Source organism: Pleurodeles waltl, chromosome 2_2, assembly GCF_031143425.1.
Source record: "Pleurodeles waltl isolate 20211129_DDA chromosome 2_2, aPleWal1.hap1.20221129, whole genome shotgun sequence".
In the NCBI taxonomy this organism is placed as follows: domain Eukaryota; kingdom Metazoa; phylum Chordata; class Amphibia; order Caudata; family Salamandridae; genus Pleurodeles; species Pleurodeles waltl.
In genome coordinates this window covers 300,631,157-300,658,470 of record NC_090439.1, presented here as the reverse complement: position 1 = coordinate 300,658,470, position 27,314 = coordinate 300,631,157, and positions in this window count along the sequence as shown.

Genomic DNA, 27,314 nt, shown 5'->3' with positions numbered 1-27,314 from the left:
GATGTGCCAATGTGCGTTATTCCTCGGACTTGGAGCACTGTCCCAATGCGCGTTATTCCTCTGAACTGGAGCCTGTGTTGATGCGCTTTATTCCTTTGTACTGAAGCGCTGTGCCAATGCATGTTATTCCTCTGAATTGGAGCACTGTGCCAATGTACGTTATTCCTGTGAACTGAAGCGCTATACCAAAGCGCGTTACTGCTGAGAACTGAAGCGATGTACCAAAGCGCGTTATTACCGTGAACTGAAGCTCTATACCAAAGCGCGTAACTGCTGTGAACTGAAGCGCTATACCAAAGCACGTTACTGCTGTGAACTGGAGCGCTGTACCAAAGCGCGTTATTGTTGTAAACCGAAGCGCTGTACCAAAGCGCGTTATTACTGTGAACTGAAGCGCTATACCAAAGCGCGTTACTGCTGTGAACTAAAGCATTATACCAAAGCGCGTTACTGCTGTGAACTGGAGCGCTGTACCAAAGCGCGTTATTGCTGTAAACAGTGGAGCTGAATTAAAGTGGCCAGAAACGCCTTGCTTGTTAGGCTAGGGGAGCACTGAAAATTAGGAAGAAACAACTCCCTTCTGACTTGGGCTCAACAAGACCTTACTGCCCACGAGTACGACCTACTCATGTCTGAATTCCCAATGTAAAACTGGGAACCTTCGAGTTACTGCCAAGCTGCTTTGAAGAAATTCTGCTCTGCTCCAGAGGAAGGTCCCTCGAGGTCTGACTGCTTTATAGGCCAGCCACACCACAAGATGGCCGCCGCCTCTAAAAACATGGGAAATGTAGTCCCTTCATAGGATAGCACTGATAAGTGCATCCTGACCACCAATGACCTGAACCTGCAGCTATGTGAGCTTTTCCACAGGGTAGACAACGCTGCCTGTCATTCTTGGAACAAGCGGGGATGACCAGTGGTGCGCATAAAGTGCCGCAAATCCACGCAGCGGACCTTTGGGTGGGACCTGGACCGCGCATAGCCTTGTTCCTGACAGGGGTGAGTATAGTGCCCCAATATACTACTTGTGCGTGGTGGGGTGATATCCGGGTGGGGGATGTGGGCCTGTGGGTGCCCCTAGGCCAGGCCGGACATTGTAGGGTAGGTCCCATGTTGGGCAGGGTCTGATGTAAACCTCCTCCAACCAAGGTAGTAGGCATCTACTGCTGGGCAGGGGTCTGTGGGTCTCAGGTATGCTGCAATTGGCGTTAGGTATCCCTGTCCATGGGCTGGTGACTAGCATTGTGACTGTTAGTGTATTGCCTAGTGCGTAGGGCTGTTCCCTGTGTGTGTGTGTGTGTGTGTGTTGTGAACGCCAATGGTGGTGTTGTTGCTGCCATTGACCAAGCATATCCTTTGACTCTCGCCCCCCTTTTTGTTTTGTCACCCTGTCCTTATGTGCATTAGCATCATCTGGCAGAGGAGCAGAGGCACCTGCGACAGGGAGAGATGCATCCCACAGGGCTCAGGAGGCCGAATCCACTGATGGTGAGGGCACCAGTGGGATGGAGGGCGAGGGGAGCACCACGATGGAGACTGGAGGGGACAGTTCTGACAGTGAAACCTCCTCCGATGGAAGCTTCCTGGTGGCGGCAGACACCTCTGTGCCTCCCCAACTACAGGTACAGCCGCCACCCCGTACCAGCACCGCCCTCCCAGCAGCCCCTCAGCGTGTTTCTCATGTCCGTTGACCCAGGAGAGTGGGCATCTCCTTCGCCCCATCCACCTAAGGCCCTTCCCCAGTTAGCCCTGCTGCCCTGAGTGAGGAGGCTATTGACGTGCGATCCATCTCTGTTGGGCGGTCAACCATTGTGAATGTCATCCAGGGGCTGGCAGCCCATTTTCAACAAATGAATGCATTCCTGGAGGGCATTCACTCTGGCATGGTGGCCCAACTGGGATCAATCCAGGCTCTGGCCTCCTCCCTGATGGCAGCCATTGTCCCTGTTTCTAGCCTCCCCCCTCCAACTTCCTATACCCAATCCCATTCCCCTCAACCCCAACCTATCACCCACACACAGGCAGACCAGCATGCACCCAGGATAACACACAGGAGTGGTTCAGGCAAACTCAAGCACCACACATCGTCCCACAGGCACTCATACAAACACCATCCAGATGCAGACATACCAACATCCACTGCTGCCAATGTGTCCCCTTCCTCTTCATCATCCACCTCCCACCCAGTATCGTCTACACTCACACCTGCATGCACTACATCATCATCCACTACCTCCATCACCAGCACACCTATCAGTACACACCCCTCACTGGCAGTCCCCACCCCCACATCCATGCACATATCCCCTGTGTCCTCTCCCACTGTGTCTGTGCCCCCTCCTCCCAAAGTACACAAACGCAAGCACTCAGACACCCAACAGCCATCCACCTTGCAACAACATCCAGCCCATGCACCTGCACCCAAAATCAGCAGACAGACACATCCTACAACCACTTCCTCTTCCTCGACTCCCAATCCTTCACCCTCTTCCCACCCCAATATACCTAAGAAGCTTTTCCTCTCCACCGTTGACCTCTTCCCTACCGCTCCCCCCGTCCTTCCCATCGGGCCAGAGTGGTCAGAAACCAGGCGAGCACCCTAGCCGCCCAGTCCACGGCCAGAGTAGTGTCCACAGCTACTGCAGGTGGCAGAGGATCCCGGGCACCAAGCAGCCACACTGAAAGGGTGCCTGCACCAGATGCTTCAAGGAAGGGCAAGGAGGCACCACCAGCTGTGACAGGGAAGGGCAAGGAGGCACCACCAGCAGCATCTAGGAAGGGCAAGGAGGCACCACCAGCTGCTACAGGGAAGGGCAAGGAGGCACCATTAGCAGCGTCTAGGAAGGGCAAGGAGGCACCACCAGTTGCTACAGGGAAGGGCAAGGAGGCACCACCAACAGCGTCTAGGAAGGGCAAGGAGGCACCACCAGCTGCTACAGGGAAGGGCAAGGGGCAATACCCAGCTGCTGACAGAAAGGGGAAGGGGCCTGCACCAGCAGGCAAGAAGGACAGGAGGCCTGGTGGTGGGACTCATTCAGAACCCCCACCAACAACCATGGTGGTTCAGCTGTCCGAGGCTGCAAGAGAAGGGCTGGAGCCTCCCCCACCACTGACAGCACCGCCACCAGCACCACTGCCAGCAGAAGCAGCCCCAGTGGGCAGCCGTCTGAGGCTGCAGGGGATGGGCTGGAGCTTCCCCCCACCACTGCCAGATCAACCAGCAGCACCACTGCCGGCAGCAGCAGCCCCAGTGGGCAGAAGTCCAAGGCTGCAGGGGATGGGCTGGAGCCTCCCCCCACCACTGTCAGCTCCAACACCAGCACCGCCACTTCCACCACTGAGCAGCTGTCACTGCCGGCGGACAGTGTCTAGTCCTGCCTCCATGGGCTGTTGTGCGGCCTGGCTGCTGCAAATCCTGTTGGTCTGACACCCAGGTGAGAGACTGTGACCTTGCCCTCCCCAAGATCTGCATCACAGGGCACAATGCCCCCTCCAGAACCAGTGGAAGAAGCCATCCACTCACACCATCCTTCCCAGGATGAAGCACACTGGGCACAATGCCCCCTCCAGAACCAGTGGAAGTAGCCACCCACTAGAGAGACTATGGCCTTGCACTCCCCAGGACCAAGCAGTGGGCAAACCATCCACTAGAGAGACTGTGGCCTTGCACTCCCCAGGACCAAGCAGTGGCCAAACCACTCACTTGAGAGACTGTGGCCTTGCACTCCCCAGGACCAAGCAGTGGGCAAACCACCCACTTGCGAGACTGTAGCCTTGCACTCCCCAGAACATCACATAGGGCATGGAGACCCCTCCAGGACCAGTGGTGTTCTACCATCTCCCGGCTGAGGTGCTCCCCCATTCCCTGTCCCCCTGAGGTGCCTGCGTATTTTCGCCCTGATGCCCATGCAGTGTTCTCTCCATGTTGTTGCAGGAGTGAGGTGGGGCCTTGGCCTATGTGTTGTGGCCCTGTTGCCCACAGACATTGAGGACTGGGCAGTGTCCCAACATTTGTAAATATGTATATACGTTTGTATTTTGATGCACTTATTCATAGTAGTTTATCATATTATTCTCACTTTCTTCAAATCTTTTTGTCCCTGCATTATTACTGAGGGGTACGGGGTAAATATGTAATGTTTGTGCAGCTGTATGTGTGTATGGTGTTGGGGGTGGGGGTGTTGCGTGTTGCGTGTGTGTGTCACTCTCTTTTTCCTCCCCTGTCTCTTGTGTGCTAGGCGGCAGTACTGACTGTGGTCGTCTTCGCCGGCATTGATGTTCATAATGCAGCAGAAGGTAGACGAGCATCAGAAATATTTGCAGCTCGGGCTCCATGGCGTTGTGGTTGTTCCCTGAGTCTCCACAGGTGAGTCCTTTGACTTCTGTGCAGTGTTTCTGCCAGGCTTTTGATGTCATTGGTACCGCCCCGGAAAAGGTGGCGGATAGGCCGGTCACAATAGTGTGGGCGGTACATTGTCTTCCACCTGGCTGTTGGCGGTTACCGCCGTGGTGCTTGTTGATTCTGCTGTGGCGTCGGTGTGTTAAAGTGTCTGTCTGTCTGAGCAGTTTCTGCAGCGGTCATTGTTCGATTTTGGTTACTGCCGGCCTGCTGGCAGTATTACCACCGCTTCATCACCGACCGCCAGGGATGTAATGAGGGCCAAATTCTTGGTGTCTACCGTTCACTGGTGGTCAACACTAGGGACACTTTTCCAGCCCTTAAAGAGGCTTGAGTCTGTGACCTCGGCCCCCTTCACGACAATGACTGGAGAAAGGCTCTAGTCTTCTCTGATGAGGTGAGATTAATTCTCAGTACTGCCTCATCGAAGTGAGATTCTTCCATAGGGTCCCCTACACCAGGCTATGGAGAAGGAGCCTCATTGCTTCCACAGACTGCGCTGTTTGACTTCACCAGATGTCTTTCTACATATAATCTGTGGCTGTTCCATCCTGACCCCATTTAGAAACGGGGTATTTGATTGCTTGGAGGAGATGTTAGGCCTGCCATTGCCACGGTCTCTGAGGTTTGCTTTACTACACATTTCGGATTACATTGATGGGAACTGCTAATGACAAGCAGTTTTGTGGTTGGGCCTCACAATGACCAATTGTGACATTGCTAGAGCCTGGAAGGAGGGTAAGGCTCCCTCACTAGAGATCTGGAGAGAGGGTCTGTACCGCTGCCTGAGCCTGGAACATCCTATATACATTGCTAGAGACTGCCCGAAGAAATATTACAAAATCTGGAAATGCTGGTCTAACCATCGTGGTCTAGAAACATGTCCCAGCTACAAGGATTTCTAAAGGCTGAGATTAGAACGGTTACATCCTAAGTGCTGTTCAGGAGGTGGGCAAGTGAGGACAGTGGATAATGTGGAGCATGTTTCTTTTTCCTTTCCCCTCCTTTTAAGAACTATGGTCAGAAGCTGTGCTAGCAGTGGCAGTTTTGTTGTTTTTGTTAATGCACTGTTTGCTTTTTTTTTTTTTAGCTGTGTGGTCAGTGAAGATTATTATTAGTCCTGTGATTGAGCTGGATGACTCTGTTATGTTAACCATTTTGGAGATATGCCTCCTATCGCTTGGTTATTATCCTAATTTTATTGTTTTTCTTACTATGACGAAACTAATTAAAAAAGTTTGGAAAAAAAAAGAACGCCCCTGCCACCTTCCAGTGGTTGATGAACCAAATCTTGGCTTGTATGGAGGCCTTCAGTGCTGCTTACTTGGATGACATAGCCGTCTTCAGTAACAGCTGGAAAGACCACCTGTGCCACCTGCAGGAAGTCCTTCATGCGTTGTGAGATGCAGGCCTGACTATAAAGGCCAGCAAGTGCCAGATAGGTCTGTGGTGTACTTGGAACACCTGATGGGTGGGGGTGAGGGGCAGCCACTCCGGGCCATGATAGAGACAATCATAGCCTGGGAGCCCCACAACAGTCAAATTGAGGTGAGGACCTTCCTGGGCCTCACAGGATATTACAGGATGTTTGTCAAGGGGTATGTCACCATTGTTGCCCCCTTGAACGAGCTGACTTCTAAGAAGCAGCCCAGAAATATGATTTGGACTGAAGCATGCCAAAAAGCATTTGACTCCATTTAACAGGACATATGTAAAGCCCCGGTGCTCAAAGGCCCCTGACCTTTCCAGGGATTTCATTGGATGCCTTAGAGCTTGGCATGGGGCAGTTCCTTCACAGCTTAATGATGAGGGCCTAGACCTAACTGTAGCTTTCATTTCTAGGATGTTACACCCTTGGGAACAGAGGTGGAGTGTGTAAGAAAGTGCCATCTTCCTTGCCATGCTACGCCCATTTTTACCTGTATGTCAGTATGTTTTTGCCTGTCTCACTGGGATCCTGCTGGTCAGGACCCCAGTGCTCATAGTTTATGTCCTAATGTGTGTGTCTGTATAGTGCTTGCCTGTGTCACTGAAGCTCTGCTAATCAGAACCTCAGTGCTTATGCTCTCTCTGCTTTTAAATTTGTCACTGTAGGCTAGTGAATTCATTTACCAATTTCAATTGGCACACTGGACCCCCCTTATAAGTCCCTAGTATTTGGTACCTTGGTACCCAGGGCATTGGGGTTCCAGAAGATCCACATCGGCTGCAGCATTTCTTTTGCCACCCATAAGGAGCTCAGACAAACCCTTGCACAGGCCTGCTATTGCAGCCTGCGTGAAATAAGGCACACATTATTTCACAGCCATTTTCACTGCACTTAAGTAACTTATAAGTCACCTATATGTCTAACGTTCACTTGCTGAAGGTTAGGTGTAACGTTACTAGGGGTGAGGGAACCCTTGCACTAGCAAAGGTGCCCTCACATAGTTCACAGCCATTTCCCTGGACTTTGTGAGTGCGGGGACGCCATTACACGTGTTCACTACATATAGGTCAATACCTATATGTAGCTTCACAATGGTAATTCCGAATATGGCCATGTAACATGTCTAAGATCTTGGAATTGTCCCCCCAGTCCAAATGTTGTATTGGGGAGTCGATGCCATGCATCCTGAGGGTTCCACCATGGACCCCCAGTACTGCCAAACCAGCTCTCTGAGGCTTGCACTGCAGCTACAGCTGAGGCCACCTCACACACAGGGTTCTGCCCTCCTGGGTCCTGAGTAGCTCAGTCCCAGGAAGGCAGAACAAAGCATTTCCTCTGCGAGCAGGGTGTTACACCCTCTCCCTTTGCAAATAGGTTTTTATAGGCTGGGAAGGGGTAGCCTTCCCCAGCCTCTGGAAATGCTGAAGGGCACAGATGGTGTCCTCCTTGCATAAGCCAAGCTACACCGGTTCAGGGACCCCTTGTCCCCTGATCTGGCGCAAAACTGGACAAAGGAAAGGGGAGTGACCACCATGGACCCCCCAGTACTGCCAAACCAGCTCTCTGAGGCTTGCACTGCAGCTACAGCTGAGGCCACCTCACAGACAGGCTTCTGCCCTCCTGGGTCCTGAGCAGCTCAGTCCCAGGAAGGCAGAACAAAGCATTTCCTCTGAGAGCAGGGTGTTACACCCTCTCCCTTTGGAAATAGGTTTTTACAGGCGTGGGTAGCCTCCCCAAGCCTCTGGAAATGCTTTGAAGGGCACAGATGGTGCCCTCCTTGCATAAGCCAGTCTACATCGGTTCAGGGACCCCTTGTACCCTGCTCTGGCGCTCAACTGGACAAAGGAAAGGGGAGTGACCACTCTCCTGTCCATCACCACGCTCGGGTGGTGCCCAGAGTTCCTCCAGTGTGTCCCAGACTTCAGCCATCTTGCTTTGCAAGGTGTGGGGGCACTCTGAGGGGCTCCGAGTGCCAATGCCAGCAGGTGGTATCAGAGCCCCTCCTGATTGGTCCATACCTGATAAGGTAGCCAATCCCCCTCTCAGGGCTATTTAGGGTCTGTCCTGTGGGTTCGCCTCAGATTCTACTTGTAAGTTTCCTTTAGGAATCCTCTGCAACTAATACTTCATCCTCTGACCTCAGAACAACCACGGCCTGCTCCAGGAACCGCTGTAACAGCAACAAAGTATTCACAAGGGATACTTTTCCTCTGCAACTTCAGCTCCAGCCAGCAACTACAAAAGTTTCCATGGTGTGCACGCTCTGGGGACTCCCTGTCTTCACCCTGCACCAGAAGGACCGAAGAAATCTCCGGTGGGGTGACGGAGTCACTCCCCTGGTCAAGCAGGCACCTTCCAAGACGATGACCAGTATCTTTGGACTCCTCTCACAGCAACGAGTGTGCTCCTAAGGACACAGAGGCCGGACCCCATCGACATAGACTGTCCTGAGGTCCTGCTGACGCAATTTGGAGGAGGTAAGACCTTGCCTTCCCTGAGAGCGATGGTACCCCTGTCTACCGCATATTCTTCACCTCCTGATGCTTCTGTGCACTATTTGCAAAATTCCTTCGTGCACAGCCTGGCCCAGGTCCCCAACACTCCATCCTGCGACACTCAACTCGCTGAGTTGTTCTCCGGTGGCGTGGGCCCTTCCTTTGTTGTTCTGCAGCAACCCGCGTTTTGCACCTCCTTTGTCCCCATGTTCTGGGACTCCTGTGGGTGCTGCCAGGCATCCTGAGGGCTCTTTAAAGCGCTGAGAGCCCCCTCTTCCTCCTTACACAAAGTTGAGGCCCCTAGGTCCCTCCTGGGTCCAGGCAGCGCCATTTTGACACAAATCGCACTTTTGTCGTAACCAAGACTTGTTGGTGACTTCCAACACAAAATCACATCTGCATCCATCTTTAAATCGTAAGACATCTTTTGCATCATGCAGGAACCCACTGGCATTCTCTTAGAGTGCATTCCTGCAGTCTTCGACTAAGCAGGGACTCTTCTTTTGCACCCTCTTCTTGGTTGGCAGGGGCTCCTGTCCTTCTTGGAACTTTTTTTGACTTCTGGACATTGTCTCCTTCTTTTTCTGGTCTTCAGGTCCAGCAATCCAGCTGTTGTTGTTTGCAGACTTGGTTGGTTACTGCAATAATCCATATCACAAGGTGTAGTGTGTCCTAAGGAAACTTGCAGTATTTTACTTCTGCTTTTCTGGGCTCTGGGGTGGAGTAATTTACTTACCTTTACTGTATTCTTACTCTCCCAGCGTTTCTGCACACACTACACTTACCTAGGGGGGAATTCATGATTCGCATTCCACTTTCTTAGTATAAGGTTTTTGTTGCCCCTAAACCTATTTTCTCCCATTGCATCCTATAGCATTTCCTATTGTTTGCACTATCCTATGACTAATTACTTGTCTAATTTTGGTGTCTAGTGTATATATTGTTTATAATACTTACCTCCAGAAGGAGTATTGTTTCTAAGATATTTTTGGTACTGTGTCACCCAAATAAATACCATTATTTTTGGTAACACTGAGTATTGTCTTTACTTTGTATACGTACCATGTAACTATAAGTGGTATTGCATGAGCTTTGCTTGTCTCCTAGTTCAGCCTAAGCTGCTCTGCTATAGCTACCACTATCAGCCTAAGCTGCTAGAACACTACTACATTTCACTAATAAGGGATAACTGGACCTGGTATAAGGTGTAAGTACCCAAGGTACCCACTACAAGCCAGGCCAGCCTCCTACAGAGTGCTATCGAAAGGGAAGCCTTTGTTGTGGTCAGAGCACTGAAGAAGCTAAGACCATACCTGTTTGTGACTCACTTCCAGATTCAGACAGGCCCCTAAGGTGGCTAATACAAATGAGGAGTGAGAATCCAACATTTTTGAGGTGGTCCATCTCCCTACAGGGAATGGACTTTACTGTGGATCACCGACCTTGGTCAGACTATGCCAATGTTGATGGTTTCTCCAGGTTCTTCTGCCGTAGTGATTAGACCTCCCGGGTGGTTGGGTAGTTTCCCCTCTTTCAGCTGTTAGATCTGAAGGCCTTGGATTGGTCTTCTCCCAAACCTTTTGCCTTCTTGCCTTATATTTTTGCTGATTGCTTTTTGTTGGCGTTAGGACTCTAAGCACTACACCACTGCTGACCAGTTCTGAAGTGCATGTGCTGTGTCCCTAAAACATGGTTTAATTGGTATATACCTAAGGGACATATTTAATTTACTTATAAGTCCTTAGTAAAGTGCACTACATGTGCCCAGGGCCTGAAAGTTAAATGGTAATAATGGGCCTGTAGCACTGCTTGTGTCACCCACTTAAGTAGCACTTTAAAACATGTCCCAGGCCTGAATGCAGTATTGTACTGCCATGTCAACTTGCCATTTAAAACCCCTTGCCAAGCCTTAAGCTCACTCCCTTTTTATTATATATAAGTTATCCCTACGCTAGGCCTTAGGTAGCTCAAGGGCATAGTGCTATGCAATTAAAAGGCAGGGTCTATACGTTTAAGTTTTACATGTCCTGGTAGTAAAATATCCCCAAATTAGTTTTTCACTATTGTGAGGCCCAACCCCTGATAGGATAACATTGGGGATTCTTTATTATTACACTTAGTAAGCTGCAATAACTGATTGGGAAAGGGTAGACCTGTTAGCAAGTGCCATTTTCCTCCTCTTAGTTAGCCCTGTGTGGCTGCAGCCTGCCTCCAATACATGCCTAGCGTGGGGTAACAGCTAGGCTTGCTCATTCCCCCGTAGACAGCTACAAACAAAGTGAGCTTAGATGTGACTGCTGGACCCTCAACATCCTGATAGGCCATCCTGGGCAGGATGGGAGGGAGGAGCTAGCCAGAGTCTCACACTTACACCTGGATAGGCTGTGTCCTGACGCCACAAACATTTCTGCTTACCCCCCTGTAGTGAGTCTGGAGCCTGGGGAGGAAGGGAGGACCTATGTGTACTTCAAAGCCTTTCTTTGAAGTCCCCCTGTACTTCAACGGCACCACTGGGTATAAGAAGAGGACTTCTGAGCCTACCAACTCAATATACTTTTGGACCTGTTGATACTCTGACAGGAATAAGGACTGCTGGGCTGCTACAATGACAGCTAATCTGCAGGACAGCTGCTGTGAGAGAACCACTTTCTTGCTGTACTGACCTGCTGCCTGCTGCTCTCCTTGTCTGGGTGAGAAGGATTGGACCCAGAACACTTGAACCCAGAACCAGAGTGACTCCTAGGGCTTGCTGGCTTGCCTGCTGTCTCAAGGGTCCTTGGAAGTGGTATAAAGTGCTTCTCTAGTTCAGAATCTACGCATTGATGCCATTGCACTGCTCAGAATCAGATAATCTCCATCGATGCCGATGCATCACCGCCGTGGCGAGGATCGAGCATATTTCATAGCAGTCAATGTTTCATCTCCAGTTCCAATGCACCTTCGACTTTGCGCAGCTCACAACCAAAGCATCACCTACATCTGAAGACTTGATGATGACGCATCATCTCCTTTGCTCCAAGCATCTTGTTCTCGACGTCAACGCAACCATGAACCAAGGTACTGTTTCAGCTGGCCAAAGCTGGGCCCTGTACCTGACCCATCCTCCATCGAGGTAAACCTAACTTTTCAGATTTAACCCAGTTCAGTGTGTCCAGAGAGCCCTGGTAGGAGCAATATTCTTCTAAACACTGCAATGAAGTTTATGCTTTGAAACTTCATATCTCAACTTCTACTCGTGGATTCTTGTTGTTTTGGTTTTGTTTTGTGCATTAAATTAATATCTATGTTTCTAATCAGGTGCAGTATCTTTTTGTGTGATGTTTCACTGTTTGAAAAGTCATCAAAATGCTTTATACATTGCATCTTAAATTAAATCTAACTGGCCTGTTTCAAGCTACAAGGGGGTGAGCAGGGATTAATTTAGAGCATGTTTGTGACTTACCCTGACTAGGATTTTGGTTCCTGCTTGGACAGGGTGCATACCTCTACAACCAGAAACCCAATTTCTAACATTTGTCAGTTAAGGAAAAAGCTAGAGTGGGGGCATAAGGGTAAGGTCACAAAAGTATCCCCTTTGATTGAAGGAGTAGGTGAAAATGTAGGGATAAGATCTCATAAAGGGTTAGGAAGGGATAGAAATATGTGGTTTATATGGATGTGTTTACAGCAGGTACAACAAGCAAACAATTGACACTATTAAATAGAGGAAGACTTCTGTAGGTTTATTAGTTTAATCATAAGATATGATACAGGTTTTGTTTGAATGGATATAGATGGTAGAATTACCAAAACTGAAATAGAAAAAGAACAAACAAAATCATTTTTAAAATACCATTCTGTATTAACATTAAACAATTAAAGTATCATGGAAAGAAGAGAATGAAGATATCAGGAAGGCAGATAGATGTGCACGAAGGGGATCTAAAAATAATGGTACAAAGTACATAAGATGAAATAAAAAGGAAAGACATGTTCTTGAAGAATTACTGCAAATGTTTGAATTTTGATGAGCAAGATGAGAATGGAAGATCATGCTTAAGCAATGCAGACTAGGAAAAGAACTACCCCCACATCCTGGGTTTATTAGCTGGCATATCCATGATTTAAAGAGGTTAATAAAATTATGGAAAGTGAATAAAATTGTGGCTAAGTGAGATGTAGTATGTCTCCAAGAAACATAGGGCCAGATGTAGCAAGGGTTTTGCGAGTCGCAAACGGCGAAAAACGCCGTTTGCGACTCGCAAAAGCCACTTTGCTATGTTGAAATGCATTTTGCGAGTCGGATCCGACTCGCAAAATGCATTTCCGAATCGCAAATAGGAAGGGGTGTTCCCTTCCTATTTGCGATTCGCAATGGTATGCAATTCCATTTGTGACCGCGTATGCCCTGAAAAAACCGAAACAAAAGGTTTCGGATTTTTTGAAATGCAGCTCGTTTTCCCTAAAGTCCTGTAGAAACCTCAAGCCCATAATGCACCGAGCTTTAGGGTGGCTTATGCCTGGCTGCCTCCCTCTAAAGAAGGTGTGGTATTACAGAGAGAGCTGCCAACCAAGTTTGAGTTTCGATGTCAGGCTCAACATACTGTGTTTCTGGGCAAATTACTTAATTTCCTCCTGACTATAAACAATAAATGTGACCTTGTGTAATGTAACTAACACTCATGTAAATGACTCCAAAACCTTCTGGTCAAGTTCCTGCTATAGAAAACCTGTGGTAAAATGCACAAAGAGGTAAGAATAAAGGCTTAACATGGAAAGGCAAATAGATACCTGTTTTTTGGCTGTTTTGTACAAAGTGAAACAAGAAAACCTACATAAATCGCGACTCCCCTGCTTAATTATGTGATCTTAGGCAAATATTTTATTTCACCAAAACTCTTTCTCCTTCTTTATTGCGTAAGAAAGGCCTTTCAGCTATGTGAGTTCAGAATATCAGTTATACAAAAATCTACAGTGCTTGATTTAATAGACATTAATGTTGCTCTGTAATAATCTGGGTCACATACAGTGTTTACATTACAATTATCTTGCACAGTGCTGTAACGTGATTTATTAATGTCAAAGCTTCATTTTAATAAAATAAATTTTCTTTAATTTTGAAGCAGCTTTATCATATTTTATGTGATGTTTGTTGTGTGGTTCACATAGGTAATATTTTTGGGGCTCAGCTCGTGCATGGGTTCTAAGGTCCCAGCCAGGCCCTTGGCTCTGCTGTGGCTTGGCTTTCCCTATAAATCTGTTGGATAGCACACCTTTAGCCTAGAGGCCTCAGCACCAAGTGTTTCTTGGCCTTTCTCTTTTCCTCTTCTCTTGAGGGTTCCAGGTAAAGGCTTACCTGGTGGTAATTGTCATGGGGTTGCGGAGGATGTCAACTATCCAGACCCAGCATTTTTTCATGATTTCTTCCTGGACAAGATGTTGGGAAGTCTGCTGCCATAGGTTATTGGTGCTGACGGTTTTTAACCAGCGGATTTGGAGGATTTTCCTCAGACAGGTGTTGATGAAGGCCTAGACTTTGTTGGTAGTGGTCACTGTTGTCCTCCAAGTTTCTGCTCCATACAGAAGGACCAAGTTTATGTTGGTGTTAAAAAGCCTTCGTCTTGGTTTGTCACATAAGATCCTTGAAATTCCAGATCTTCTTTAATGCTTGTCTATGACACTACCCAGGCAGGTGAAGGCTTCAACCTGTTCCAGTGCATCATCTGCAAGATTGACTGCAACTGTGCTGGGCATGTTACCCTTGGTTTTTCTTGGTTTTTCCCTGTGGATGTTAAGGACAAGATGTGGTGATGTGGCTACCACATTGTCGGTCTTCTCTTGCATCTGCTGATGGGCGAGTAGGGCCCAGTTGTCTGCAAAGTCTAGATCAGCGAGCTTTGCCTAAGATGCCCACTGGATCACATTCCTTCTCCCTTCTGTGGATGTCTTGTTGATGTCCAGCAGGAAGAGAAAAGGCACCAGCAAACAACCCTGGCAGACTCTGGTCCTCACTTGGAAGGCTTCTATGATTAGTCCTCCATGGACTATCTAGCATGTCATTTCCTCATAAGAGCTCCTGATGATTCTTACAAGTTTATCTGGTATACCTTAGTGGTGGAGGTGTTTCCAAAGGATCCCTCCATCTGCATAGTTGAATGTCTTATCATAGTCGATGAAGTTGACATAGAGGAGATTTCCATTCCATTATCTGTTCAATGATTAGACCCAGTGTTGTAGTCTGGTGTGTGCAGGATCTATCTTTGCGGAAGCCAGCTTGCTGCTCTCGCAACTGAGTCCGAATTTGTTCCTTCATTCTGTTTAGGATGACTCTACTGAACACTTTGCTTGGGGTTGATAGAAGAGTTATCCAGCTGTAGTTTGCACAGTTGCTCAGGTTACCTTTCTTATCAGTCCGGTTGTGATATCCCTCCTTTCAGTCTGATGGCACCTTTTCCTCTTCCCAGATCCTTCCAAACATGGGGTAAAACATGTCTACTGGTGTTTCAATGTCTGTCTTCAGTGCCTCCACAGGAATCTTGTCAGGTCCTGCTGCCTTTTCATTTATCAGATACTTGATGGATTGCCATAATTCTACCTTGGGTGGTCTGCTACAGTCTGTTGGCAAGTCCTTGTCAGATGGCTGTGTGTCTGGTGGAGACTGTGACACAGGCTGGTTCAGCAGTTCTTCAAAATGCTCCACCCATCTTTGTTGTTGGCCTCCTTTCCCATGATTCCCATGATTATCTTCCCAGCTTTGTCTTTAACAGGTCGTTCTAGTTTGCCATATCTGTTTCCTTGTTATGAGATATTTCAAATTTCGATGTCTTGCTGCTTCCTGGGCTTCTGTGGCAAGACCAATGATGAGTCTTTGCTTGTCTGCTCTTTAGCTTCTCTCTTTGCTTCCTTGTTTGTTTTGGTGTACCCACAGTCAGATTTAGCTTTTTCTTCTTTTGTTCTGCAGGTATTTCTCGCTTGGAGTTTGCATATAGTCTGGGTGGAGATTCATTCTTTATGCTGGTGTTTCTTGTGACAAAGTAACTCCTGGAAGGTTGATGTCACTGTTTATTTGTTCTTCTCGCATTGGCTTTCTACTGGCTTTCTGTCGTTTTCTAGTTATTGCAGGCCTTAAACCTTGTTGCTGAGGGTAACAGAGTATTCACTCCATTTCTGTGCATCTTTGAGGAAGGTAGTGTTATATCGCTGGTGTCAGTTTGTTTGTTCCATGTATGCTTTCTTCAGCTTTAGCTTCAGCCTGGCCAGGACAAGGTGATGGACTGACATCAAGTCCGCTCCTATCATCACTCACATCCTGCGGGGACTCCCAGAACGTCTTGACAATGCAGACATGATCAGTCCGATTCTCTGATGAATGGTCTGGTGATACCCAAGTGTGGGAATACAGTGCCACCTATCACCAGACTGTTCAAAGTGCAGAGATTTGTTATCTCAATCTCAATTATTGTTCATGTCATCAAGGCCATGGTTGCCCATGACGTCTTTATACCCCATGTTTTCCCTTCCAATCTTGGCATTTTGGTGCCCCATCATTATGGTTATATCTCGCTTAGGGTATTTCTCCAGGATGAACTGGAGCCTGTTCTTTTTCCTCCTTTTACTTTCATTTGTAGGTGAATAGCACTACATAACATTCATGTTGATCTTCTTTTTCTTTGTGTGAAGGTCGCTGTGATGATTCTGGGACCATGGGCTTCCCATCCAATCAGAGCTCTGTTGGCTGCTTGTGATTGCATAAGTTCTACTCCCTGAATGTGTGAGATGTTTACTTCCTCATGTTCAGAATACATGAGTATTCCTCCTGGAGCCAGTCCTTTCTGTCCAGACAGTGTCCATCTGTTATTGCTAATACCAGGTAGGGCAAGGTTGTAGTTTTTCATCTCCACTGCAACTTGGACTGTCTTGCCTGTCCAATGCATGATCCTCACATTTCATATCCTGATGGTGATGGGCTTGGTTGAAACCAGGTGAATCTGCTTTGTTGCATCCAGGGATTCCTAGCTTTCACCACAAGGCATCATAGATCCCTTCTAAAGCCAACCAGATCCGAGGATGCCAGATAGGGCAGTAATCAATCGAGTCTCGATGCTATGTTTTTGCAATATACTTTACATCAATGTGGAATGAAGAGCTTGGCTTTTAGGAAGCACACATTATTCAATCTTTATTCAACTTTGATTTTAGAGAAATTGTATTGTCCACTATAGAGGGCATTAATCTCTGGCTTTAAGCAATTTCAATTATCTCCACCATTAGTACAGCTATTAGGTTGGGGACAAATGCTTCATAAAAGCTTGCTGAAAGCTCATCTGTCCCTAAGGCTTTGACAGGTTTGAGATTACTATTGACTGCCAAGACCTCCTGTGTAAATACCTGCACTTTGAACATCTTTCTGTTATCAGACTCTAATTTAGGTGACCTTTATTTCTGACTATCCTACTCATGTATGATTTCATGCATATTATAACTGCAGTAAAACTGCCATAAGTGCTTCGTATTTACTCCCTTCCCTGTTATACATGCCCTTTTTCAATGTCTGATCACTGCTATGTGGTCCCAACTTGAAACTCTCATGTATGTTCACCATGTGCCTTCCTCCCTTGCTATCTCCACATAATATTTAATATCCAATTTATTTTCGGCAAATAGTCGTTCCAATTTTATTCTGGGGTTTGAATGTAGCCCCTTAGCATAATGCCTTCCACTTGTAACCCTAGCAGCTCTATTTATATCTGCTTGCTCTTCCATCAGCTCCCTCTTGAGATTCACTAACAGAGCCCTATGCACATATTTAAGACAAATGGCTACTGCTAAAAAAAGTGGACTCAGTTGATTGATTTAAGGGCTTCTTTCATTGACCCTATCACCCCCCTCATTATCGTTCATGTATTGGTGTTTATTAATGTATTGCCAAACATTCTTTTGCACTAAAGGGTTCTTTACAAGACATCCTTCAGTCTCAAAATGCCACAATTTCTCCTTTTAGATTGCAAGTTTCAGGTAAAGAAACATGAAGCAGTATAGTCCAATGAAGTGATGGGTCCATGGTCCATACATAATGTTTATGGAATGTTGAATAGTCTGAATATTCCTTCCTATGTGTCTGTTTTGGCCACCACAGTTAGATAGTCATATGGATGCCCTCTCATCAAAAATGTCATATAGCTCATTCTGTGATTGTGCATATTGTAGTGAAACTTATCATGATCCTGATAAGGGACATACGTTGAAGCTGTTCTGTGCTGGGAACCTGGGAACATTCCATCTACTGCTATCTCTCTACAGTCTTTCACTAGATACTGAAAATATCTGGCAAGCAAGACACATACCTTGCAACCATTCAGGAGGGTGAAGGTAGGAACTGCTGTAGATAGAACTAGGAATGGAGACACCTCTGATCAGCCTGAGGGAGCTGCTATATTTTTTTAATTTACTAGTGTAACTACACAAATAAAAATAAACCACAATTGTGTCCTTGTGGATACATATCCATCTGCCCACATGGTCTTTATTTTGTGAGACAAGCAATTCATCGTATGACCAAAGAAAAATCTCAGCTTTTCAGTCACCAACTGTTAAACATTAGAAAAATCCCAGCATTACATTTCCCAATTTAGGTTTCAAATAGTGAACCAGCTACCCTCTCATTCAGTGAGGAATAGAAAGATCCTAGTTTCGTAGAAGGAAACCTTCCAGATTAATATCTTGTACACTATTGCCCCTCTTAGTCATAATAAACAGGAAGAACTAATGTTTTTTTAGAAGATTGATAATTCTACAATTTCTTTTTCTGAAATTATTTTTTGAAGCTGCAAATATATACTATTCATTGTGTACTACCAATACAGCCAACACTATAGACATCGATGAAACCGCATTGTTAACTCCTTTCCCAGTAACGTGCATTCAAACAACAGATAACTGTCTACTTCCAGGTGATGATAGATTCATTAGAAGGAGGACTACAAATAGATTTAACACTGTGCCTAATCTTCAAGACAGCAGTCCATTGAATCTGTTGGTGATAGTGACGTTCAGAGAATATAGTGAAAAGACTAGTACGATGATGGAGTTATGAGGGCTACAGTTAGCAATACAAATTGCATTGCAAGAGTTGTTCTCTTTTTTTACATTTTGTTTTTAGTTGTTGTCAGACCACATTTGAGGGGGCACCTGGCAAGCAGAAACTACTGGGACTGAAGGGTGGGGCCTGGGTTTGTTTACTCTGATGTCCTGGGTCTGTCACACTATGGCTCATTAAACTGGGCCTAGTTCAACCCCTTCCGCACTTGACTTACAGTGGTAGTCATCATGAACAATCACAAGCAGTGTATCAAATTCAACACTCAACAAGCAATCATCTGCATAATAACAGTTCCAGGGGTTGGTTTTTATATGAAAGAAAGTAATTTAATATACTTGAAAATGTCACATTACACACTTCAAACTGCATTTATGAATAATCTTTGGCACAAGGTTACTGTACAAAGGGTCCAAGGTCTTTCTTTCTCCCCCACACCTTCCTCAAGATAAACTATGTGTGGTAGGTTTCAGGCACACATGGACTGTTATCTCTTTCATGCAGAGTTTGTGCACTCAGTTCTACAGTGTTTGTCCAGTGTTAGCCTTCTTACCAATGTGAGTCCTCATTGCTGGTTGTGATTGGGAATGCAGCACCCGTTAATTCAATCTTCCTTCCTCTGGGACAAAGACATGCAGGCTGTAGGTGTGCCAGCACTCCAGTCTGTAGTAAGCTTCAGCAGGTGAGGGGACCACTCCTTGGAGGCTGGCTGGTGTCAGGCTCGGCTGCCTTTTCAGGCTAGACTCCAGGTGCTGTCCCCTCACCTCTGGGAATATGGCTATCAGAAGACACCAACTGTGGTTGCACAGCAGTCTCCTGGGTACTCTGCAGAGCACTCCCTTCCTTGGTCAAAGAAATCTTGTAACTGACACAACAGGTAGGTCAACAGCTCTCAGTTGTATACAGATACAGCAGACAGGGAATGTGAATTCTGTATCAACACTTTCAAAAGAGTCAGTTCTTTTTCCATGTGTCCTTTCCTGACTGTCTTTCAGACTCAGCCTTTGTGTAGAGTGATGCTTTTCACAGCAGGGTCATCTCCTGGTTGGAGCACCCCAGCAGAGGCACAAAAAGGTGCACACATTCTGAACCTGGCTTCAGCCGCACTTACCAGTAGGAAGAGAGATAAAAGGCCAGTTTAATCAAAGGACCTTTTACACTCTGACCAACAGAGACTACAGTTGCACCCTTTACCCCCCACTATATACCGAATGGCAACATTCAGAAAACTAGTCAGTAGCTCCTTGAAGCAAAAGACTGAGGGCCTGATTTAGATCTTTTCATGGGCTAACCACCAAACTGTGCCGGCAGTGGGCCTGAAAAGACTGTCATGTCTGCAGTCTCCCACCTGCCGTATTTAGATGCATTGCAGCTAAGCCAAAGACTGCCATGACAGTGTGTACTCTGTTGTGCACACTGCATCCCGCAGCCAATGCGGCAGGCTCCAATGCTGATGGTTAACACTCCATTGCCTTTTTGATAGAGGCATCCCAACAAGTCTATTTAGATCACAGAGTTGTGCTGGGGGGGGGGGGGTGTCAACAGTGGGGCTATGACAGCGGGATTGAGGCCGTCGGGTAGGTCCCAGGCGGTGGACGACTCTCAAAATGTGAGTACATTGCCACGCCCGGAGTTGTACGGACTGTCTTTTAGCTTGAATTCTTCTGTTACACAGATCATAGGTGGTCATTCTGACCTCGGCGGTAAAAGGCGCCTACCGCCGGTCAGAAATCCTCCATAATCCCGCCGCGGTCGCGGAAACCCGCCACGGTCATTCTGACCCGCAGAAGGCAAACCTCCGAAAATCCGACCGCCACAACAGACCGCCAGACCAGCGGTCGTCGGAAAGGTGGAGGTGACCAAACCTCCACCGCCACGCCAACAGAAATACGCCCATCCCATTACGACCCACGAATCCACGCGGCGGTCATTCAAACGCGGTATTCCATTGGCGGGACACACCGGCGCGGTCAGAATACACACAAACGAACAAAACTCACCCACATTGGACGATTTGAATCCCACACACCTGATACACATACACACACCACTCCCACACACACAATACAATATAAAACACCCACCCACATCACCCACAAACCCCTACGCTTACAAATTCGTAAAGAAGGCAAGAGCGAGACACCAGCATCCAAAACATAACAGCCACAGCCACTCAACACCATCACCCACACACTATCCACACACAAAACAACACACACCACCACACTCAACTCACTTAAATACACATACTCCACCCCACACATCATACACACCACCCCATGGCACCCCAAAGACAACCCCGCTTCACAGACGAAGAACTCAGGGTTATGGTGGAGGAAATCGTTCGTGTAGAGCCCCAGCTGTTCGGCACACAGATACAATACACCAGCATTGCCCGGAGGACGGAGCTATGGCAGAGGATTGTCGACAGGGTGAACGCAGTGGGACAGCACCCCAGAAATCGGGAAGACATCAGGAAGCGATGGAACGACCTACGGGGGAAGGTGCGTTCCATGGTATCCAGGCACAACATCGCCGTGCAGAAGACTGGCGGAGGACCCCCACCTCAACCCCCACAATTCACATCATGGGAGGAGGAAGTCTTGAACATCCTGCATCCTGACGGCCTCGCAGGAGTCGGCGGAGGAATGGATACTGGTAAGTTGAAGCTTCAATACTGCTTCCCCCCCACCTGCATGCCAAATCAGACCCCAACCCTCACCCCCATCCTCGAACCCCATCCTCACCCCCACCCTCACCCCCACCACCATCCTCACCCCCACCACCATCCTCACCCCCAACACCATCCTCACCCCCACCCCCAGCACACCTATTCCCCGCCAATGTCTCACCATCACAACCCACACATCCCAAAACCTAGGCCTGCATGCGTCCACTAAGCATGGACACCCATCACCAAAGCATGCCCAATGCATATACACATCCCCCCCACAAGCCACCCTCACCAAAGCCCCCACACACGAATGCCAGCACTTGGGGACACGAGAACCCACAGATACACCCATATGCGACACATTTAAACTATAACCATACCTCTATACCCCTGCAGGACCCGACCGTCAACACACTGCGGCGGAGGGGCCAGAATTATCCACACCCCCCACCCAAGAGGCCGTCAGCGATGACAGCAGCTCTGTCGATCTGGACACCGATGACCAGCCCGGACCATCGGGGACCTCTGGACAGTCGGTTCCCCTCACACAGGCACAGGCCACTATAGACCCTAACCCCTCTGGGAACACCAGCACAGCTCCCACCCAGCGGGCCCATGCCTCTGTCTCCAGGGCGCGTCAATCTGCGGTGTGTCTACCACTACAGGGCACCCAGGATAACCCACCACCCCAACAACAACAGGGACCTGGGGGCAGTGGTAGTGGGCACACCGGCCAGGGGGCAGAGGCCCAGGGAAACAGGGCAACTCGGCGGGCAGCTGTGCGACAGGGGGGGGAGGAGAGGCCCAGGGAACCCACTCTCCACGAGGTCCTCACCACCATCATGGGAGCATACAACCGCTCCCAGGAGACGATGGCGACGGTACTGGCCCGGTTCCAGGAGATCCAGGTGCTGCAGGAGGAACACTATCGGGGGTACAGGGAGGACATCCGAGCCATCAACACCACCCTGGTTACCATGGTAGGGCTGCTGCAGGACCTCGTAAACAGCAGGGCGGACACTGAACAACACCCAAGGGCCCCTGCCACTAGCCGGGACCAAGAACAGCCATCCACCTCCGCCGGCGCTAGTGGACAGGAGGCCCCCGCACAGCAGCAGCCCACCAGACCCCCACCTCCTGCAGGAGAAGAACCACCCCGCAAGAGGGCCCTGAGATCTCGCAAGACAGAGTAGGATGTCAAGACCCCCGCCAGCAATGGATACCACCTGATGTCATCCCACTGTCCCACATTGTCACCCTGTCCATCCTCGAACTGCCCATGCTCCATCTCTCCACAGGCCTCTGGACAATGCACCTGTGTGACTGTTACTCTGGACTCTGCCATGGACATTCCTTCACCATAGCCCCCACCCACTTGAAACCACCCATCCCATTTTGAGCACTTCAATAAACACCTATTTTGCACCAAAATATCAGGAGTCTGGCTGTGATTTCAATAGATTGTAATTGACATGACAGTGCAAATATGTCCTTGTACATGGTGAAGTCAACAAACAGCTGCCACAAAGCTGTAGTCCATGGGGAAACGAAGCACAGGACTCGTAGTGGGGACCCCAGATCTGAAATAGGGAGGGAAAAGCCAAAACTCAGTCATCATACACTGGGGCAAATAGACAGGCAGCAGAGATGCTGCAGAGTAGTTAACATTTACTAAATTATCTTTGAAATGTTACCTGTGTCCTATTGGAAGTACTGTTCAATGATTCTGTCCCTGTTGTCTGTTTCAGCCCCGTCGTCTTCCTCCTCGTCACTCTCCTCAGGTTCCACCGCTGCCACAACACCACCGTCTCGACCATCCTCCTGCAGGAAAGGCACCTGGCGGCGCAAAGCCAGGTTGTGAAGCATGCAGCAGGCCACGATGATGTGACACACCTTCTTAGGTGAGTACATTAGGGATCCACCGGTCATATGCAGGCAGCGAAACCTGGCCTTTAGGAGGCCAAAGGTGCGTTCGATCACCCTCCTAGTACGCCCATGGGCCTCATTGTACCGTTCCTCTGCCCTGATCCGGGGATTCCTTACTGGGGTCAGTAGCCACGACAGGTTGGGGTACCCAGAGTCCCCCACTAGCCATACACGGTGTCTCTGTAGCTGTTCCATCACGTAAGGGATGCTGCTATTCCTCAGGATGTAGGCGTCATGCACTGACCCTGGGAATTTGGCATTTACATGCGAGATGTACTGGTCAGCCAAACACACCACCTGGATGTTCATTGAATGGTAACTTTTTCTGTTCCTGTACACCTGCTCCCTGTCTCTTGGGGGAACCAAAGCCACATGGGTCCCATCAATGGCACCAATTACGTTGGGAATATGTCCAAGGGCGTAGAAATCACCCTTCACTGTAGCCAGTTCGCCCACCTCAGGGAAAATGATGTAGTTCCTCACGGATTTCATCAGGGCAGACAACACTCTGGATAACACCTTTGAAAACATGGGCTGAGACATCCCAGAAGCAATTCCCACGGTTGTCTGAAATGACCCACTTGCCAAGAAATGGAGTACTGACATGACCTGCACCAGAGGGGGAATCCCTGTGGGTTGGCGGATGGGGGACATCAGGTCGGGCTCCAGCCGGGCACACAGTTCATGGATAGTGGCACGGTTAAGACGGTAGGTCAGGATAATGTGGCGTTCTTCCATTGTCGACAGGTCCACCAGCGGTCGGTACACGGGAGGATTCATCCGTCTCCTCGCCCAACCCAGCGGACGGTGCCTAGGAAGGACAACATGGAGCACACAGTCAGGCAACCCACAGGTACGTACTCACAGCTAGCACAGTATACGATTCTCTATGCAGTGAATGGCGTGTCTGAGTGGCTATGCAAGGCCTAGGCCTGTGTGACGCAGTTGAAATTGAGCCATGTGGGCCCTGGAAATGGCGGCTGCCTGACCTGTGAAGTGTGACAATGGGATGTGAGGTCAATGCGCTGGCGTGGCACACCGCGGCGGGCGGCGGCCGAAGACCGCGGCGCGAAGCCGCATTGGTTAACATTGAAGCCTATGGGTTTCAGGAGCCAATGGCGAAGGGCGCCGGCGGTGGCGGGACGCACCGCCGCGGTACGCACCGCCGCGGACGTGACCGCCATTTTCTATCTACTTATCCACTTGCGACTTGAACTTTCACAGGAGAGGACCTATACTGCAAGTGTTGCTGTGACCTCGGTCTGGAAGGGACAATGGCTGCTGCGACTGGGGAAAGGGCCCCTGCCTTCACTGGAGAGGAGTTGGAGAAACTTGTGGATGGGGTCCTCCCCCAGGATGCGCTACTCTACGGTCCTCCAGACCAACAAGTGAGTTTAATTCTATCTGGATTTGGGGCCACTGGCTGGCTTGGGGGCCTGGCGGGGATGGGGGGCATGTTGGGCCTGGCGGGGGGCCTGGCGGGGATGGGGGGCATGTTGGGCATGGCGGGGGCCTGGCGGGGGGCCTGGCGGGGATGGGGGGCATGTTGGGCCTGGCGGGGGGCCTGGCGGGGATGGGGGGCATGTTGGGCATGGCGGGGGGCCTGGCGGGGGGCCTGGCGGGGATGGGGGGCATGTTGGGCCTGGCGGGGGGCCTGGCGGGGATGGGGGGCATGTTGGGCCTGGCGGGGGCCTGGCGGGGATGGGGGGCATGTTGGGCATGGCGGGGGGCCTGGCGGGGGGCCTGGCGGGGATGGGGGGCATGTTGGGCCTGGCGGGGGCCCTGGCGGGGATGGGGGGCATGTTGGGCATGGCGGGGGGCCTGGCGGGGGGCCTGGCGGGGATGGGGGGCATGTTGGGCCTGGCGGGGGGCCTGGCGGGGATGGGGGGCATGTTGGGCATGGCGGGGGGCCTGGCGGGGGGCCTGGCGGGGATGGGGGGCATGTTGGGCCTGGCGGGGGGCCTGGCGGGGATGGGGGGCATGTTGGGCCTGGCAGGGGGCCTGGCGGGGATGGGGGGCATGTTGGGCATGGCGGGGGGCCTGGCGGGGGGCCTGGCGGGGATGGGGGGCATGTTGGGCCTGGCGGGGGGCCTGGCGGGGATGGGGGGCATGTTGGGCATGGCGGGGGGCCTGGCGGGGGGCCTGGCGGGGATGGGGGGCATGTTGGGCCTGGCGGGGGCCTGGCGGGGATGGGGGGCATGTTGGGCATGGTGGGGGGCCTGGCGGGGGGCCTGGCGGGGATGGGGGGCATGTTGGGCCTGGCGGGGGGCCTGGCGGGGATGGGGGGCATTGGGCCACTGGAAAGGAAAATGCTGAGTAACTTGAACATGGTATTTCTCCCTCCCTGTACGTGTCACATAGGTCCGCGCCCATGAGAAGATCGGGATTTGGCGTGCCATCGCCAAGGAAGTCCGGGCCCTGGGGGTCCACCATCGACGGGGCACCCACTGCCGCAAGAGGTGGGAGGACATCCGCCGCGGGACCAAGAAGACCGCCGAGTCTCTGCTGGGGATGGCCTCCCAACGTAGGCGGTGTGCCTGCCGTCAACTGAGCCCCCTGATGTTCCGAATCCTGGCGGTGGCCTACCCTGATTTGGATGGGCGCGTGAGGGCAGCACAGCAGACACAAGGGGGTGAGTCCAAGCATTATCTACTCTGTTGTTGCGCAGTGGAGGTGTCTGGGTGGGGGAGGAGGGCTGTGGGTCCCCCTAGGCCAGGGCGATGTCTGTAGGCTGGGCACCCCCGTAAGCCCCTGTGTCGCCAGCCACCACCCTCAGTAGTGTGTCAGTACAGCCATCCCTGGGCCGTGTCATCCATGGGTGCAGTTGTCAACTCTAGGCGTGTAGGGCATGTTCCACGGAATGCGTAGCGGACCCCAAGTGCGCAACTTAGTGCAGGGGGCATCTGTGTCTGTCATGTCCGCTAACTGTACCGGAGATCCATGTAATCAATATCCCTTTATTTCTCTCTCCCCCCCCCCTTTTTGTTTGTCTTTCTGTGCTTGTGTGCATCAGCATCATCAGGCGGAGGAGAAGTGGCATCGGGGCAGGAGGGAGCTGCATCTCACATGGCCCAGGAGGGCCATGCCACAGAGTCAGACTGGACCAGTGAGACGGAGGGCGAGGGGAGCTCCACGACGGGGACGACTGGAGCCTGCAGCGACACGGACACGTCCTCGGAAGGGGGCTCCCTTGCGGGGGTGGCACCATCCGTGCCCCCCGCCATTACAGGTACAGCCGCCACCCAGCGCACCATCTCCGCCCTCCCAGCAGCCCCTCAGCGTTCGCCCCGTGCCCGCTCTGCCAGGAAGCCGGGCATCTCCTTCGCCCCAGGCACCTCAGGCCCTGCACCTGTTACCCCCGCTGCCCTCAGTGAGGAGGTCATTGACCTCCTCCGAACGCTCATTGTTGGGCAGACTACCCTTTTGAATGCCATCCAGGGGGTGGAGAGGGAGGTTCATCGCAGCAATGCGTACCTGGAGGGCATTCATTCGGGTCAGGCTGCCCATCAGCGATCGTTCCAGGCTCTGGCCTCAGCACTGACGGCAGCCATTGTCCCTGTCTCCTGCCTGCCTCTACTAACTCCCTCCTCCCAGTCTCCTGTTCCTCTGCCTGTCCCACCCACACCATCAGACCAGCCTGCACACACCTCAACACCCAAGAGAAGCTCATCCAAACATAAGCACCACAGATCACGCAGACATTCACACACGCAACATTCCGATGCAGACATGCCAACAGTCACTACCACCTCTGTGACCCCCACCTCCTCGTCTCCCTCCTCCCTCCCTGTGACGTCTACACTCACACCTCCATTCACCTCACCATCAGCCAGTGTTTCCATCACCAGCACACCCTCCACTCCAGTCCGCACACGTGCAGTCACCACCCCCACTGCCATTTACACGTCCCCTGTGTCCTCTCCCACTGTGTCTGTCACCCCCTCTTCCACACCACACAAACGCAAACACCCACCCACCCAACAGCCATCCACCTCACGACAGCCTATCCCTCCTGCACCTGCACCCAAAGACAGCAAACGTGACTCACCTACAACCACATCCTCTCCCTCCACTCCCATTCCCACTGTACCTACCACTCTCCATTGTCCCAAGAAGCTCTTCCTCGCCACTACTAACTTCTTTCCTGACCCTGAGCCCCCCCCTCCTTCTCGTCGGGGTAAGAAGAGCACCTCAGCCACCACCAGCCCTGCAGCCCCCTTGACAAGGGTGCAGGGGTATTGGAGCCCGCCAGCCCGCATGTCTGGATCTTCGCCCAGCAGCAAGGGGACAGCCAGCCCACCCCCTGGGAAGAGGAG